Source organism: Apium graveolens, unplaced genomic scaffold, assembly GCF_009905375.1.
Source record: "Apium graveolens cultivar Ventura unplaced genomic scaffold, ASM990537v1 ctg6363, whole genome shotgun sequence".
NCBI lineage: Eukaryota > Viridiplantae > Streptophyta > Magnoliopsida > Apiales > Apiaceae > Apium > Apium graveolens.
Genome location: NW_027419413.1, coordinates 61,976 through 69,220, shown reverse-complemented (window position 1 = coordinate 69,220; position 7,245 = coordinate 61,976). Strand labels below are relative to the sequence as shown.

At 33.2% G+C, this 7,245-nt stretch overlaps 1 long non-coding RNA gene across 1 annotated transcript; it reads right to left on the bottom strand.

Moving 5' to 3' along the window:
- Positions 1–6,249: 6,249 nt before the first annotated feature.
- LOC141703234 (uncharacterized) lies at positions 6,250–6,800 on the bottom strand. Its single transcript, XR_012567416.1, has 3 exons — positions 6,738–6,800; positions 6,442–6,534; positions 6,250–6,343 (listed from the first exon to the last, which is right to left on the bottom strand). It is a non-coding gene; the product is annotated as an uncharacterized LOC141703234 (long non-coding RNA).
- Positions 6,801–7,245: the final 445 nt, after the last annotated feature.

Below are 7,245 nucleotides of genomic sequence, written 5' to 3'. Positions count from 1 at the left end.
TGATAATGAATAGACACAAGGCTATACTCTTTTTCTATATAAAAGATAGAGTTGCAATTAATATTTTTAGCAAGTTCTCAATAGATATCATTTTGGATTCATTAAGTCAAAGTCCTTAAATAAGTTAAAATTATTTTTATCAAGATAACTAGATTTAGAGTTTGATCTAAACTAGTTAACTAATCCAATTTAGTCCCACATTGACTAGATTATGTTTTTAAGACTTGCTTGAACTCTATATAACCCACACAATGGTGTGGTTTTGAGTTAAGAGTTCCTAACTCTTAAAGACAAGTTCAAATTTATCCCACATCGAGGGAGTTTTGAAATGAACCACCACTCCATTCCATTTAAGGGGCTTGGGTTCTAAGTAATGAGATCACATCCACTTTTATTTGGGCTCCACAAAAAAAAAAAAAAAAAAAAAAAAAAAAAAAACCGAAATAATATTAAAAAAATAAAATATTTGGAGCATTACTAATGCAAGGAAAATCAGTTTAAAATTTTTAGAATGCAAGGAAACACACAAGGCACTAAAATATGTTATGTTTAAAACATGATGTTATTTAGTGCCACATCGAAATGGGGTGAAACTAGTTGGCTAACATTTTCTATATAAGCAGGTGTTGGATCTCTTTAGGATCACAACTAGTGCACTTGGAACACTTGTTGTTTTTTTCAACTAAATTCACTTATCCCACGTCGAGGGGATTAAAGTGGAGGTCCTTCATTTCTCTATATATGCACATATTAGTTTTACATAACATATTAGTTTTGCATAATATGCTAAGCTTGGGGCTAATACATGTTGGCTCTTTGAATTAGTTCAAAATTTTCTTCTCTTTCTTGAGAGCCCAACCATCTTCTCATTCCTCTTAGTCTTTTCGCGTTTCTCTTCCTTTCGTTCCTTTTCTTTGGCCCTCGATTAATTTCGGGTTTGAGTTATAGTTAAATTTTATGGGAGCTTGGATCTAAAGAAGCGAACCAATAATCAAAATTATAATAAAATTACATGCTATATATCAACTAAGTATTATTTATTATTCAAACAACTCGAATCATGTAATAAGAGCACTTTACTATATTATATAATCAAAATGACTAGGGATATTACATTCCTCCCCCCTTAACAGAATTTTGTCATCGAAATTTAAAAGTTAATTTGTACATATCTTATCAAATAAGTGGGGATAATTTGCTCTCATCATCTCTTCGGGTTCCCAAGTTGCTTCCTCTATCTCGTGATTTCGCCAAATCACCTTCACGAGAGATATAACCTTATTTCTCAATTTTTGCTCACGACGATCGACTATTTCAACAGGTTGTTCTTCATACTGCATATTTTCCTGAATTTCTATTGGTTCATAATTAATTTTATGCGATGGGTCCGAAACATACTTTCTTATTAGGTATGACACGTGAAAAACGTTGTGAAAATGCCCTAGACTAGGCGGTAGTGCTAACTTATATGCCACTTCTCCAACCCGTCTAAGAATCTCAAACGGTCCAATATAACGTGGACTTAACTTTCCTTTCTTCCCGAATCTCATAACGCCCTTCCAAGGAGAAATTTTATGAAATATAAAATCCCCTTCCTTAAACATCATTTTTCGATGATCCTTGTCTGCGTAACTCTTCTATCTACTTTGAGATGTCAAAATTCTTTGTTACATCAATTTGACTTTTTCCGTAGTTACACGGATTAATTCAGGCCCTAACAATTTTCTTTCTCCAACATCGTCCCAACATAACAGCATTCTATAAGCTCCTCCTTTGCTTCTTTACATTCCATTTTTTAAAAATTTATGAATATATGTAATAATTCATTACATATATTTGTTAAAACAATATTATAACAAACTATAAAAAAATAATAAGAATATAACACTACAACATTTTTGCAATCATACAACTGTTTTTTTTCGTTGTCTGAAAGGTAGTTTTTCCGTTGTCTATCCAACACTCGTGTGATCGAAGGTTGGACAACGGTTGTTAATACAGTTGTAATAAGGGAGATTCAACAACAGTGTTTAACACTGGTTACAATCTGGATGACACAACGGTTGTTTTAGAAAAACAATTGTTGGAACATTTTTAACATGACAGTTTTCTTAGTAATAAACAACGGTTTATTTACGTCAAGAGAAAGTTCTAAATTTTCTTTCCAATTTTAAATATCTTTTCCAAACAACAGTTATTTTATTCATCTATTATTTATGTAATAGAACAACAACAGTTATTTTCAGAGGTAGTAATATAAGTATCTTTTAGACAACAGTTTTAGGGTGGTGTTATAATGCAAAAGAGATAACGAATTACTTTTCGGGAACCATTGAAGAAATATTTGTAACACAACAGTTTACTAAGTAATAGACAACAGTTTAAAAAACCAATATCTTATTAGGTATATGCATTTTGCATATCAATTTCATATTTAATTAAAACCAGCTGCATAAAAAACCACAAAAATTAGTCCCCTGCCAAAATAAAAATACCATAATCCATACCATAATCCAAAACAAAATCATACCATAATCTAGGCCCCCGCCAAAACAAAACCAATTCACTACCATACCATAATCCATACCATACCATAATCCATCCGTTCAACAATCCAAAACAACCAGATCTACCTACCAAACTACCAGCAATCCACCGAACACAAAATACATTATCGCAAGTCTACTTATCACCAACTACATACATAAAACATCCACTTTACGATAAGTTCAAACGAGTCTACTTGTCAACATACGATAAGTTCAAACGAGTCTACTTGTCAACATACGATAAGTTCAAACGAGTCTACTTGTCACCAACTACATACATAAAACATCCAGTTTACGATAAGTTCAAAAGAAAAGAAAGGCGAGGACCTAGCTTGCACAATGTTTCATAAAATATTTTGCAAACTCAACCCTGATCTCGTTGATGTCATCCTCAGTGTAAACCAGGTTTGATCTACGCAGCCACTGAAATATGATCCAAAATTTTGTATAAGTAACATGTTCTGCCCTTATAAGAGTAAATACAAAGTGGATGAAAAGGCCCATAGATAGTCAATTGTCACCTTATTAGCAAAGTCCAGCTCCTTATCATGAATGATTTCCATCATGTATCACATCACAAACAGGCCACAATCCTTGTTCCCGGTTTGCACTGGAACTCCCTAAAATATCAAACAAAAAATCATTTAAAATATCCAGTCTCCTTTAATAACATAATTAATATATGATCACAAAAATAAATAAATACCGCCATGTTCTCCCACAATACTTTCTTCTTCGGAACCTTTTTCAAATCCTCCTTGTACATTTTAATGGCACTGCAACCAAAACGAGATATATCAAAACACAAAATAACCACTACAAAATATGGTCGGACAAGATTTATAAGTTAAGACTTAATAATCAAATTTTATAACGTGAACTCTTACTTGTCGACAACATCCACCCATTCTCCATTTGCAATTCGGCGTTTAAGAGGGTCCATATAGTAGACTACCTCTGCGTCTGGATTGACAACTGTCAGGGTCCAGTGGTTGCTACAAAAAATAAACAGAGGTGCTTGTTAAATAGTAAAGCCTAAATTTGATGCTTTTTTGTCACTCAAACAACTTAAATATCATAAAAAAAATTACATTTCTATTGAATTAAAATCAACCTAAAAATTATTTAAACTCACTATTTGTGAAAAATAATCTAAAATATGATACTAGTAGAGTGTAATTTACTGTAATAAACATGATCAGGTATAACATCAAAAATTGAAGGCTCATACTGATAAAATTTAAATTCCAGTAAATAAATCAACTTTAAAACTGAACCTATACAATTATCATCAAATTTGAACTTGAAATATTATGAGGTTGAACTATACAATTTCCCCTGTCTGAGAAACGAACCTAACATCTAATAACAAAATCAATTAAATACTGTAAGCCATTTGATTACTTTTATATTAACTTCAAAACTGTCAAGGCATTTGATTACGTTTATACTGAACCAATGCAATTAATATAAATTTCAACAAATATTATCGAGTTTAACTATACAATTGAACCCATTCCTTACAAAATTAAAGCTAAATTCTTGAAAAAATTAATAAAAAACTGGCAAGGCTTAACAGCTTAATAGCTTGGGATAGTAAAAATACTTACACATCATTGTACGGCAGGAGAAAATGCTGCCCTTTCCTAGAATCTTTAAATCTTGTACACAATTCACGCGACCTCTGCACTGCACTGCCACATCCAATGGCACCGATTGTGCCTGGATCTACAAAGCTAATCATGTTGACCATCTTATGCTTCTTCACATATTCATTCAAGAAGCTACAAATTAAATTAAGCAGTCCTTAGTAAAGATTGTCATATTTATTCCAAGGCTATATACTCCGAAAAAAACTTAAAATGAAAAGCTTACTGAATAAAAAGGCAAATGACAGAGCCGGCCATTTCACCGCCAGAGCACACTGCATGTATATCAGATAAGAACATGATTTGCTTCTTTGTAAAGCCAAATGCTTCTTTGCTTAGCTCAAAAGAAATTGTTCGACCACCACTCAAGGCTTCCTTTTCCCATGTCCACAAACGTTTCATTGCAGAAGGATAATTCGGACCAATTTGAACAACAAGCTCTGGTTCAACATCTTCAATTACTTTATACGTCTTCTTCATTTTCTTAGCACGGGCTTTCTTGGTTTTCTAAAACAATTGCAAATAAAAATAATTAAAAAAATAGACTAAACAAACACATAGTACATATATTAACCATACTAAAAAAGCATTCTGACCTTGGCGGCCAAAACATGAGAAGTACTGCTATTGTTTCCTGCAATTATCATGTTTCTCGGCCATGCAATAAAAGTTCCCATGGCTTCTTGAACAGTCAAAATTTCATCCCCGATAGGGAAGGGAATCTTAGCATCTCCTTGAATGACTTTAGTGATAGACACCCTTGCATTCTTTTCTCCAAGACTTACTCCATGGATAGTCTTCTCATATCCTTCGGAAACGCGTACTTCATCAATTGTTGCACAAGCAACAATGTTGCTCAACGATCCAACAGCCAATCGGCATACAGAACCACCTGAAGAATCCACTTTCATTTCCTCAACAGCCCTTCCATTATCATCCTCACCTGCCACCTTTTTATTATCCTCAAGCTCCACCGCTAAATCTACAAACAAATTATCTATCAATGTCACATTTTTATGATCACCTACAGCCACATCCACATCCACATCAACCCCACCCTTAGAGTGACAGCTTGCCTGCTGGGAATTTGGTTTCGGACTACCATCATATTGTACACCATTTTTCGATGAATGTGCATTGTATTTTTCAAATTCAGCAGCCCAAAATGCATCTCTCTCTTTAATAATTTTTGGAGTCTCCTCTGCCATGTACTTTTGAATTGCCTCACGTACCCTTTCTTCCACTGTCCTCGCTTTTTTTTCCCTCGGAAGATCAAAATAAACCGACTGCTTCACATGAATTCCCTGACCACGTACTCTGCCTCCGTGCTCAGGCTTACCGAGCGCCATTGTTAACACATCATTAGTACCTTCAACTTTAAGCTTTCCTTCCTTAACCTCCTCCTTCATCTTTTTCTACAAAAAATTCAGTAACATTTTTCACCATAAGCACATACATCCTTTAAGCACATTCATCCTTTAATTAAAATATTACACAACTAACACCAATTTGTTTTTACTAGTTATAAGCACATTCATCCTTTAATATATTTAATTTAATAGATTCAATTGCAAGCACAAGAGACAACTTAGTTTACTTGGTGGTACAGGGGACCTAGTAAGTACATTCATTGACAAACTAATCCAAGGATAAAAAAATATTAAAATAAAATATTAACCAACACAGAATACAAAATCTAGACATTTAATATTATGAACCAATTTTCAATATAAACATGTGTATTTAACTCTCTTAGTGAACAGGGGATTATTAAAATATATAATTAACTACTAATATTAAATATGATACAATCAACATGCTACTAGCACTAAAGGCATACAAACAAATCCTAAGTTAAACTAGAGACCACTAATTCGAATTATACATTGTAATAGAAAAAGATAAACTATAGAAAGGCTTCATGTGTATATAATTTATTAAAATTTAACTTTTGAAACTTCAGTTCCTTATTAAAAAATACACAAATATGTGCATCAAATAGAATGGACAATTATATTAATAACTTACAATTTCCTTAGCTTTTTCTGCAACTTCATCATTTAAAAAATTACCATCTTCGTCCATCCTTGCTAGGATCCAAGTGTCCGACCGATCTACTTCCTCTGCATCTGGATGAGATTCAGTCTACATTTACATGTAAAGGATCACCTTAGTAATAACATAAACATGCTTGTAAAATTAATATGAAGCAAAAAATGTGCTTGTTATTTCATTTCACTAACCCATTCATTCTCGAGATTAGCATAACCTTTTCGAGACATTCGATGTGGATATTTACTCAGCTTCCTTCTTTCTTGTTGTTCTTTATGAATTTTCTTCATAAAAAGCAGCAATAAGGTTAGAAGATCATAACTAAGTAAATATTAAAATGAATAAAGCTAAGTAGAAATATACCAGAAACTCAGGCGACGTGCGGTCAGCAACAAATATGTCCCAGTGTGATTTTTCTATAAAAGTAAAATCTGCAGGAGGATGTGCAAAAAATTGAGGTTGATCCAGATAAGGAAGAATGTAGTACTTGGTCAGCCGACATTTAAATTCCCTCCATTTTGCCCCGGCCGATCTGAATACCAACTTTTTTACAGACTCAGGTACAACATAAGCCATCTACGTACATATACCAACAAATTTAAAGTTAAAAGGTGCTAGTTAATGAAGAACAAATAATAAAAATAAAAGTTAAAATGATGGAAGTTATTTATATTCATTTTACCTACACACAGTCCCAAATTTTTGTCTTTGTCTCTTTAGGAACACATTTCCAAGAATCATGCCAGATCGGGGTTTTGGTTCTTGCCAAAACTCTAATATATGATTGCATCTCTTTACCTTCTTCACCATATGGCTCTCCTTTTGCATTAAAAGACACAGTAAGTTTGATCCCTCGGATCTTGCGTTTCACAATTCGGTGCATCGTTACACAGCCTCGCTTCAATAGTTTTAGTCCTTGAGTATTGTCCGGTTTGGTAACAACTTTTTCTTGTTTTCTTTTCTTTGATATTTTCTTTTGTAAGTTTTCAGAAATG